Below are 10,995 nucleotides of genomic sequence, written 5' to 3' on the forward strand. Positions count from 1 at the left end.
ATCATTTGTATTTTATTTATTAATTAACCTATAATTCAAATGATAAAGCTGTTGGTTTATTATGAATAATACAAATTAAATTATAAGATTAATAATAGCAAAAGTAGTTATTTACCTTGAATAGACAACTGAAGAGTCCACTGTTCTGAAATCGCTCCATTTGAATCAAAGGTTTGAAGGGTATATTCAGCACCATCAGTCCTGATCAGGTTATTTATCTTAAATGTTCCATTACTGGGAGTAAAAACGGATCTGTCCTTCATCATATTATACACAATCTTATCCTTTTTCCCTTTAAGTATTGGTGTTGTTTTGTTTTTATTCCATTTGTATCCAAATATTTCTGAGGCGCTGTCCATCAGCTGGAGCACCACAGTTCCTCCCAGAGCTCCATAACACTGAGTTCTATTCTGTCTGCCATCACAGTGGGTTTCAACACCTGGAAAATAGAAAAATACATTTTTAAAAATGTTATTATTACAATTGTGGTCATTCCATTTCTACTAAATTAATGATTGTGACAATGTTTTATGCAGGTGCAAATATTCATGTTTTAAAACAGAAACAACTCTGTCTCTCTCAGAGCACAGTTAGCATTACACGGACCTGTCAGTTAATAGTAATATTTAGTCACATTTAGTCATTTAGATTAGTCTAGTTTTAGTAAATTAACCTCAAACATTCATTACAAACTCATAATATGTTTTTCACATCCACAGAAATTTATTTTTGGAGATATGAACTTTTCCAAAAATACAAAATTACATATTTTCGGGGAATTTGTATAAAATAATGCACAACACATCTTAAGTTTAAGTCTTAGTAATATCTATGGTGCTTCCGATTAAAAAAACATACTTTTTTTATAAGCATGATATAACTGAGTGTTTTTTGTTTGTTTGTTTGTTGTTTATTTTAGCTATTTACTTAAATATCTGAACTCTCAGTGACGAAGTGCGTTTATCCTAAAAGTTTAATTTAATATATTCACCTGTAGTAGATAATAACTGTAATTTTTACTGTACATGCACATGGATGTGGAACTGATCTCCAGATTTGCTATTGCTCTAAGAAACAACTTTTTGTGACATTTTTTAAAAGCCTGATTAACCGAAGAGAAACAGAAACATCAGTTTCAAACTGCTGCAGTTGTCAATTGATTCTTAGAACTGGATTTATCTATAAAAGTGATCAGACTTGATCCTACAGCTGCATAAAAAGTCATAGTTTCACAACATGTTATTCACATAACGTTTAATCCAATATTAATATGTCAAATAGTGAAACAGCTCACCATGAGAGACTCCGAGCAGCATCACCAACAGTCCAACCACAGCTTCCATGTCTCCTCACTGTTCAGCCTCTGTTGACCCAGTCAGCAGCTTTCAGACAAACTTCTCTACTTTATTGAACAGAAAACATGAACATCCTACACTGAACAGCCTGAAATACAGTCCTGTATGTGATCGGCTTCAGAGGAGAACGTGTGGCAACTTTGACCAAGCAGAGCGTTGTTTCTATTCATCTTTTTATAGACAGAGAGGGGAAAAGGAAGTGGTTCTCAATGTTACTTCTCTTTTTAACCTCCAACATGACAGAGAGTCTTCATATGAACCCACTGGCAGGTCATTATTATAACAGCATGTTGAGCTCATAAAAACACAATTGACTGTATTTTAAATTCAGGTTAATCATTAAAGTCTCCAGTCATGAAAAAGGCATAGTGCAATATATGCAAAGTGCAAGACATATATTGTATCTGAGTGATGGAGAATAATATTCAGTTCGACTTAAAAGCTTCATAAGAAGAAATTTCAGGTAAACACTGAAGGTTAAACAGTCGAATATTATGTTAACTGAATATGAAGGATTGTGATCAAATTAAACACCATTTAGTCATTTATATCAGTGTGAGGATTTGAGTTTTTATCTTGTGATTTTGAATACTTTGCAGCAATAATGCAATAATTATTACTTTTTTGAACATCATCCTCTAGTTGTAGTAGCAGAACAGCATATTGTACAGGTTTGAACTTTCTTTATCAACCATTTAATTTCTTTGTGTCCTTTAATTGTTGCCTTTATTTTAGTAAAGGGTATTTGCAATAATATCCTTATAAGACCACATAAAATGTTTAATCTCTAAACCAATCTACAGCCACAGGAACATTGTTATGTCTATTGTCAAATGACTTCATCTCTTGTCCATGAACTACTGAAAAATAACGTTAAAAAAAGCAACAATATGCCATAATTCCCAAATTCATTGATAGACTGAACAACGCATTATTCATTATTCTCAAACTGGGATTTGGTGATGACAACCGTTCAACATCTTGACTGTTTATTTATACTTATGGGGAAATTGATTAGAAGACAGTTTAGCACAAGCGAGTCTTTGGATTATTAAAACTGTCAAACCAAACTTCACTTTAAGACATTTCTGTTTATATAACAGTTGGTGTGAGTGATGGTTGTGGCTGTTGTCATTCACTACATGGCAAAGAAAGAAGATTATTCAACTCTACTGATTATTTCAGTTCCTCATTTGTTACAGAAAAACACGCAACAAGGTGCAAAAATAATGACATTCACACTGTGCTGCAATATGCTGTTGACCAGCAGTGGTGTCACAACATTTGTCTGTTATGTTCCTGGTGTCAAGCTCAACTTTGTCACATCATCCTCTCTCTCTCTTCTGACATTGCACTCACAGCAATAAACATACATACAGTATTTTACACCCAATATTAGAAGATCAGAGAGGTTCAGTAAAGTATAATAACTCTGTGATGTAGAGTAATGTATTGCTCAGTATGCTCTATTGATCATTATTTTACCTTAAACTGAAGCATGTAAATATTTGATCTATTTTTGCTGGTCTCAGCAGAGTTTTATGAATACAGAACTATTCATAAATAATGGTGACACCTCTGTAAACCAGCAGAGGGAAACCTCACACCTACTTATACTAGTGATGAGACTGGAGGGTTTATTCAGTTCTCAGCAGGCATTAAAGGTACAATCCATGATAAAAATGTCAACAAAAGGGCAGCTCACCCACATTCAAAATACAAAACTGATTAAACTCATTAATTGTTTCTAAATTTATAACAGCACTAGAAAGCAACTAAGTTAAAGCTCTTAATGTTTAATACTTTGAAAGGTTTGTTTACATCAGTAATGTGTGTAAACATGGGAGCAAATCAGAGGGGTGTTCCATCAACGCAGCTAAAGAAAGCTGCGCTTACTTGATATAGCCTGGATTCAATTAACGTCAACTTTCACTTAAGCCTCAACCCGTTCAACTAACATGATTCAGCCGTGTCTAGTCAATGCTAATTCTAGCCACGCTTGAACAATCATCATGTGTGCGTGTGCACGGGGTACATAAGCAGCCCCGAACAGTTGAATGTTGAAAAGACGATACTATGTTGCAAAAATAGGGGAAAACGAGAGCGGAACAAACCCTGCTGATGAAATTATATGAAGAATATAAAGATGTCATCACTGAAAAGAGCAAAACTGTTGCAATCAACAAGGCGAGGGAGATGGCTTGGCAAACAATTGCAGACAGATTAAATGCATAAATTATACAAGCCTACTTATTGTTTCATTTGTATTTATTAATAAATGAACATTCAGATCAGATACTTTAAGACTGTGGCTATATAATCAGTAGGCTAGATAACATCAGATATATGTTTAAAACAATGGTATAGGCTATCTTAGGAGAACTGACATAACTACAATGTATTTACTGTTATTTGGTCAGTTTGGTGTAGTGTGTGAAGCTTCTCTGACCTTGTAACCCTTGACCTATATTCATTCTTCACTGTTGCATCTCAACAGGAACAATCTGAATAGCCAAAACAGAACCGGGCAACAAGTCAAAATACAATACAAAAACATTTTCCAGAGTGGGAAGTAGCGTATAATGCAATGTGAAATGTATTTGTTAACATAGTTGTTGAGCTGTGAATATGTACCTTTGTAGCCACCCAAAAAAAAGAGGGAAGCCAATGCTACTGGTGGGGGACCTCCACTAGAGGACCTCACACCTGCAGAGGAGCTGCTGAGCTGCAACAAGGGGCGACCACTAATTGACTCCTCAGAAGTCATGCCCCAAGGAGCTCGGGAGACACATGTACAAGGTATTGTCTGCTACTTTTCCTCCACAGGTATCAGTCTCTCAGTGATAATAACTAACAGTTGGCCTATATCTTTCAGTGAGTGGGGACATAATTTGCCTGCTGGATCCCCCAACTCAAGATGCTGAAGGCCTGACCCATGTGTGAATATGTCTTATCTTTGTCAAAACACTGCATTTTATGTAAATCTGTCTCCTTTCACTTTGACAACTGCAGTGTTCATCTATCTGCAGGGAGATGGCGCCAGCACATCTAGTGCCCTTGAAGATGAGGACACAAAGGGCCTTTTCCAAACTAGCTTCCACACCCTCTCCCTACCTACTTACACTCCATTTGCATGTTCATGTGGAGGGTCTTCCATACTAAGTGCCATCCCAAACCAACTAGCGGGGAGTGGAAGTGGGTTATAAATTCCTCCAACAGTGAGCCTGCATCGATGCTGACTTACTGAGCATGTGCAACATCTATTGTGTTCGTCATAGAAGATGCTCCATACAAATGGAAGTTCTGTGCGACAACCTGTAAACACATTTAATCTTAAACTGCTCAAACTAAGATGGACATTTAATATTGTCATACAGACGTTAACAACGTAAAGGTTATATTGTATTTAGGATCAAATATAGCTGTCTCTAGAGTAGAAAATGTTGTGTTCATTTGACTATAAAATGGTGTATATTTACAGGGACTGTTGCAAAAACAAAGCAGCTCATACACATCAGAGTGAAAAATGAAAACATGTTCACCAAAAAAAGAAATGCCACCAAAGAAGCTTGGAAGTCAGTTTTATTTGTGTCTATAGGCTTAGGCCTACTGTGGATTGAATGCCACCTCACTGCCCACATTGTTATAAGTTTATGTAGCCTATTATTAGTGTTGTGTATAAAAGATGATGTTTCTGACCATAACAGTTTCTTCACTATCCTCTCTGACATATTGCTTAACAGGTTCATTATCAAGGAATTAGACTTTGAGGATGTTGTGTCACCCAAACAAGTCTCAAAGAAATGGGAGAACATCAAAAAGAAGTACAAGGTAAATTTGTTGTAACAGAGTGAAATTACTATTGTCTTAAATGCTGTAGTAATTTCTAATATGTGTCACTATTTGCACTAGGAACTGAGAAGGTAAACACACAGGTTTATAAGGCCAGTTTGTGCAGTTTTAATGGGCTATTTGGACAATTAACAAAATCAGGACTGTCATTTTTTGTGAAATGAGAACTGCCCGCAACTTAAATACAAAAACACAATAAAAAGGAAACAAAAAACAGAAAAAACACAGCACAAAATGCACAAAATTCACAAATAATCATGCTCGTGCAAGTGCTGTGGCACCTGGACAGGTGCAGACAGATAGGCAGCAATCCTGTCCCTGATGTGGTTTCCATGCCTTTCCTGTTCACCTGCACCAATGAGAGGAGCATTCTGGGTATCTTCTTTGGGCGAGAGGTCCCCCATCTCTTCCAGAACATCGTTCATGTAGATGCAAAGATTGTGGAGGAATGCACAGCAAACAATGATGTCTGGTGCAAAATGTGGATGGACCTCCAGGGCCTTAAAGAGTGTGCCTCGCCAGCGTGTTTTCATCACTCCAAAAGCTCGTTCAACAACAGAACGAGCCCTGGAGTGATGCAAGTTATACCTCTCCTGGACCCGGCCTTGCAGAGGGTGCTTGCATGGTGTTATGATGCCAATTGGCTTTTCTAGGCAGGAATACGCACCACCCCCAAGGAGGTAGTAGCCAGCTGGAGGGTATAAGGCCCAGCAGAAGATGGGACTGTTACGCAGAACCCTAGCATCATGTACAGAGCCTGGATGGCCCACAAACACATCCAAGAATCTGCATCTTGCATTTCATATGGCTTGCATTTGTATGGATGGAAAAAGCTTGTCAGCACGGTGCAGGTTCCCTGGAGCTCTAATACGAATGTGGCATCCATCTATGGCACCAGCAGCATGGGCAAAAGCAGGACTCCGTGCAAGTTCACTGAGGCCTTGGGCAATGGTGTGAAGCTCCTGTGGCGATGGCAGTGAAATTACAGTTGAGAGTTTGGCTTTTATGTCCCTGCTGACTCTGTGGATCATATTGTGCACGGTGGTCCTGGGAATCCCAAATGCAGAGCTGACCACAGAGAGTGATAGCCCATGGGCCAAACTATACAGGAACACAAGAACCTACATCTCCTGGCCCCAACCGTGGTCCCTTGGTGAGGTAATTAATTGAATCAAGTATGCCACAGATGTTCGATTTAGATGAAAGTCCTTCTTGAGGCAGATGTCTGGATTACCGTACGACAGCATTATAGGGATGGCATCATTTAACTGCATGTACAGCTCTCTGTCTGTCTGGAAAAAAGAGAATAACAGACTAAATGTTATTTGAATACGGTCAACACATCCAACATTCATCCACTTAGGTGATAGCATATGTATAGGCCTGTTGAAATGATGTTGCTGCTCTGACATTCTTCAACAATATTCTCCTTGTCTTTGTCTTAATTGAGAACAAACTGTTTTATCACATTACAGTGGAATTACAATCAAGAATGTACTAGGCTACATCTACACAATTCCATTGTTAATCTACAATAAATAATTTATAGAACTTACTAAAGAAGAAGAATATTCTACATAAAGATTAGATATGAATATACCACTGCTACAAAAAAAACAACAAAAACAAAAAGAAAAGAAAAAAGATGCAAGTACCTTTCTCTGGTGCATCAAGGCTAAAAGGCGTCTTAAACGTCCATGCCCTCTGGAAGCTCTGTTCCTTTGATCTTCCAACAGCCGGTGGATCATGGCAACAGTTGCCGCTCCCGAAAAACACTGATAACATTTCTACAAAATGAAAGACAAAGACAGTGACAACCCACAGAGACATTGGGCCCTTTTTTCCTACAGGCACAAGGCCAGCACTGGGCAAAAAGCAGTCAGCACTTACCTCATCTCTCCCTTTGACAGACACTCGGCAAGACAGAGAACAAAGTAGCTGAGAGAAACACACTCAGATGACTTTTAATAATAACGCATTCTCAGTCAATCTATACCGTTACTGATGAATAACAAGGCAAACATAAAATAAAAATATACTGTAGGATATCTATCAATATTATTAAATTACCCTGCAGGCAAAAAAGGCTCTTTACCTTGAATGGACAATTGTAGAGTCTGCTGTTCTGATTCATGTCCATCTGAATCAAAGATCTGAAGGGTATATTCACCACCATCAGTCATTCTCAGGTTTTTTATCCTAAACATTCCATTACTGGGAGTAAAGATGGATCTGTCCTCTATCAGATTAGACACAATCTTATCCTTTCTCCCATCAAGTATTTTTAAAGTTTTGTTTTTATTCCATTGGTATTTAAATATTTCTGAGGCTTTGTCCATCAGCTGGAGCACCACAGTTCCTCCCAGAGCTCCAAAACACTGCTTCTCCATCCTGTCTGCCATCACAGTGGGTTTCAATACCTGGAAAAATAGAAAAATACATTTTTAAAAATGTTCACAATTGTGGTGATTCCATTTCTACAAAATTAAAGACTATGACAATGTTTAAGGTATGTACAAATATTCATGTTTTAAATGGAAAAATTAAACATGTTATGCTTTTTGTGATTTTCTGTCAGTTTTATACTGTTATGATATTGTATGTCTGTGTTAAATATGGTCGAAGTTCCAAAACTTGAGATTAACATATGTAGAAATGCTCCCTGCAAGTCAAAATCCAGGGCTTCAGTCGACGCAGTCGCTTTGTTCGTGTTGTTTTTTCTGGTCGTGTCTAGATGGCAACCATAGATTTGTGAAACCCTCACCAGAATTGTAAGGAAGTAGTAATTTTAACCAACGCCACGTTTCAAATGATCATTTTAACCCAAACCATTATCTTTCCCTAACTCAAGTGGTTTTTGTACCTGAACCTAACCAGAGCTTAACCTTACCGTTGTCACATCATAAAACAGCGAGACAAGAATATTTTGAAGCTACTCTAGAGTGTTTCACTAACCTAAAGTTACCATCTAGACATGACTGTTTTTTCTACCTTAAACTTTTGTTAGTTCCGTACTCTTTGTTGCTAAGGTTGTTGCTAAGGTTTTTCCATGTATTGTTTGTGTTGTTCACTCTCATATTTCAGCTCAGATTTCATCTCCAACATGTACAGATGTATGTGAGAAGTTGGTATTTGGAGTAAAGAATGAGAAAAATAAGTGAAATCCAACTACTATAGTTTGTTTCATGGTTTGTTGACGTTGCATCCTGAGATGGCGGAAGTCTGCCACTTCCAAGAGCTGGCCAATCAGAACAGAGTGGGCTCATAAGGAGGGGGTCTTAAGTAAGAAGTTTCTTAACTGTAAAACATGCAAAGATATTCCAGTAAAGCCCCAGATTAAAAATATAAACCTGTAAATGTGTGTCATATGTCTCCTTTAAGTTTGCTGCACTCTGTCTCCCTCGGAGCACATTTAGCATTACATGGGCCTGTCAGTTATAATGTTTCACTGTAGTACATTTAGTTATTTACTTTAGTCTAGTTTTACTAAATTAACCTCTCCTAGTCATTACAAACTCATGCTGTGTTTTTTACTACAGAACTTTACATCTGAAGTTTTCCAAATTATATGTTGGAGGAGGAAACTTTGTATAAAATCATGCACAAGACATCTGAAGTTCAACTCTCAGTAATTTCTATGGGGCTCCCAATAAAATAATAAAAACATAGTGTTAGTGTTGGCATGATACAACTGAGTGTATTGTTTTTTGTTTTTTACTTGAGAAAAAACTGAAAGGACGAGAGAAAATTAAATATCAGAGGAGAAGAAGTCCTTACATCCTAGTATAATGTAATACATTCATCTGTAGTGGACAATAATTGTAATTGTTTCTGTACATGCACACTGATGTGGTATTTAATCTCCGTATTCTCTATTGCTCTGTGAAACAACTTTGTTTTGTTTTTTTTAAAGCTTTTTTATATTTATGGTGAATGAAACTCGTCACACAAAGTTTCAGCCGTCTGAGGCTCATTTTGTGTTCGTGCGTGGATGAGGCCAAACTATATCAGTGTTGAGCAGGACATAAACAGTGAAAAGGACAAAGTGGTTGGCAGGTTTGCCACTTTGAAGGAGAGGAGGATGAAATTTCTAAAAGGGACTCTGAAATGTACAAAGTTTGTTAAACTGTTCGGATTATTTTGTTCCATGGAGGATAATACACAAATGGACCAACGTTACACTAAACTACAGCAGTCTGAGCAGGGACAACAACCGATGAGTGAAACATCCATAATTAGTCTTTATTAACTTAAATTTTAGTTATGAAGAAATCAGTCAGACTATTAGATTTATCTGTTGTTTAACTCCTCGTTTGCCGATCTCAGCACCTGTCTGTGTCACTGCCTGTGGTGTTGTAGACTGTCCACTTTGTATTTGAATAAGTTGTAGACTGCCGTCTCTATTTTATGTTTATGTTATTCCCATGTAAGAAAGACATGGTACTGAGACAGTGCATCTGGCTTGTTGCTGTCTATTGGCGGTGGTGCTGAACTGCTTGTCAATCAATGTATGTAGAGCTCCGCATGCTGTCCTCAGTACTGAAACATTTGAACGTGACCTGTTGTTTGGCTTCACTGTATGTTTTCGTAGACATAGGCTTGCTTGGCTCAATGATAATTTGTGATTATGGATAGGATATGTCAGCTATATTTTACAGCTGTGAATTTTAATATGACTTTATTAGAAGGGCCCCTTGAGAATGCTTCGCCCCCCCTGTGCTGAGAGTCTAGCTCCGCCCCTGTCAAGACCCCACAGGTGGATTCCAGTTCATTTGAGCTGCATAACACGTCATTGAAGAACTACTCACTATACTTGATCCTACTTGACAAAATGTCACAGTTGCACAACATGTTACTCACATAACATTAAATCAATATTAATATGTCAAATAGTGAAACAGCTCACCATGAGAGACTCCGAGCAGCATCACCAACAGTCCAACCACAGCTTCGAGGTCTCCTCACTGTTCAGCCTCAGGAGAACGTGTGGAAACTTTGACAAAGCAGAGCATTGTGTCTATTCATCTTTTTATAGACAGAGAGAGAAAAAGGAAGTGGTTCTAAGTGTCACTTTTCTGTTAACCTCCAACATGACAGAGAGCCTTCATATGTGTGATGGACTCGGTGGATGAAAAGAAAACATCCTTCCCTCCTTCACACTGAAAGAGGATTTGAGACTGACAGCTGACTTTTCTAATATATCCAATATCAACAGTCACAAAAATAGATCTTATTATGTCCAGGTGATACTGTAAAACGTGTCATCTCTCTGTCTCACCATTGTGACAAAATAAGCATTTATATGATATATTGTGGCTCATAATTCTCATCTCTAAATCAATAATAACAAGTCAAATTTGAACTCACTGAAAGGTCATTATTACAACAGCATGTTGAGCTCATAAAAACACAACAAACTGTATTTTAAATTCAGGTTAATCATTAAAGTCTCCAGTCATGAAAAAGGCATAGTGCAATATATGTAAAGTGCAAGACGTATTTTGTATCTGAGTGATGGAGAATAATATTCAGTTCAACTTAAAAGCTTCATAAATTTCAGATAAACATTGAAGGTTATATAGTGGAAAAGTAACGTACACCAAGGGTTGTAGTGAGGTGCTGCTCACTGGAAGCAGATTCAAAAGCAGGAAAGATGTGTTGCACACTTTGGCTCCATATGTATTTCTTTTTTATTATGATGACGTTTTGGCCCTCAGGCCTTCATCCATGATTGTTGATCTGAGGCGTCTTGTTTCAGAGTGATGTTGTTGGTCTCTTCATTTCCAGA

The 10,995-nt window shown here is 37.6% G+C and overlaps 2 long non-coding RNA genes across 2 annotated transcripts; one reads left to right on the top strand and one right to left on the bottom strand.

Annotated features, from left to right (window-relative positions):
• The first annotated feature begins 3,846 nt into the window (after positions 1-3,846).
• LOC137189333 (uncharacterized) lies at positions 3,847-4,760 on the top strand. Its single transcript, XR_010929614.1, has 3 exons — positions 3,847-4,154; positions 4,231-4,292; positions 4,385-4,760. It is a non-coding gene; the product is annotated as an uncharacterized lncRNA (long non-coding RNA).
• LOC137189332 (uncharacterized) lies at positions 4,755-10,995 on the bottom strand. Its single transcript, XR_010929613.1, has 4 exons — positions 10,114-10,995; positions 7,303-7,627; positions 6,863-6,994; positions 4,755-6,499 (listed from the first exon to the last, which is right to left on the bottom strand). It is a non-coding gene; the product is annotated as an uncharacterized lncRNA (long non-coding RNA).

The sequence above is a fragment of the Thunnus thynnus genome, chromosome 9, assembly GCF_963924715.1.
Source record: "Thunnus thynnus chromosome 9, fThuThy2.1, whole genome shotgun sequence".
Classification (NCBI taxonomy): Eukaryota; Metazoa; Chordata; class Actinopteri; order Scombriformes; family Scombridae; genus Thunnus; species Thunnus thynnus.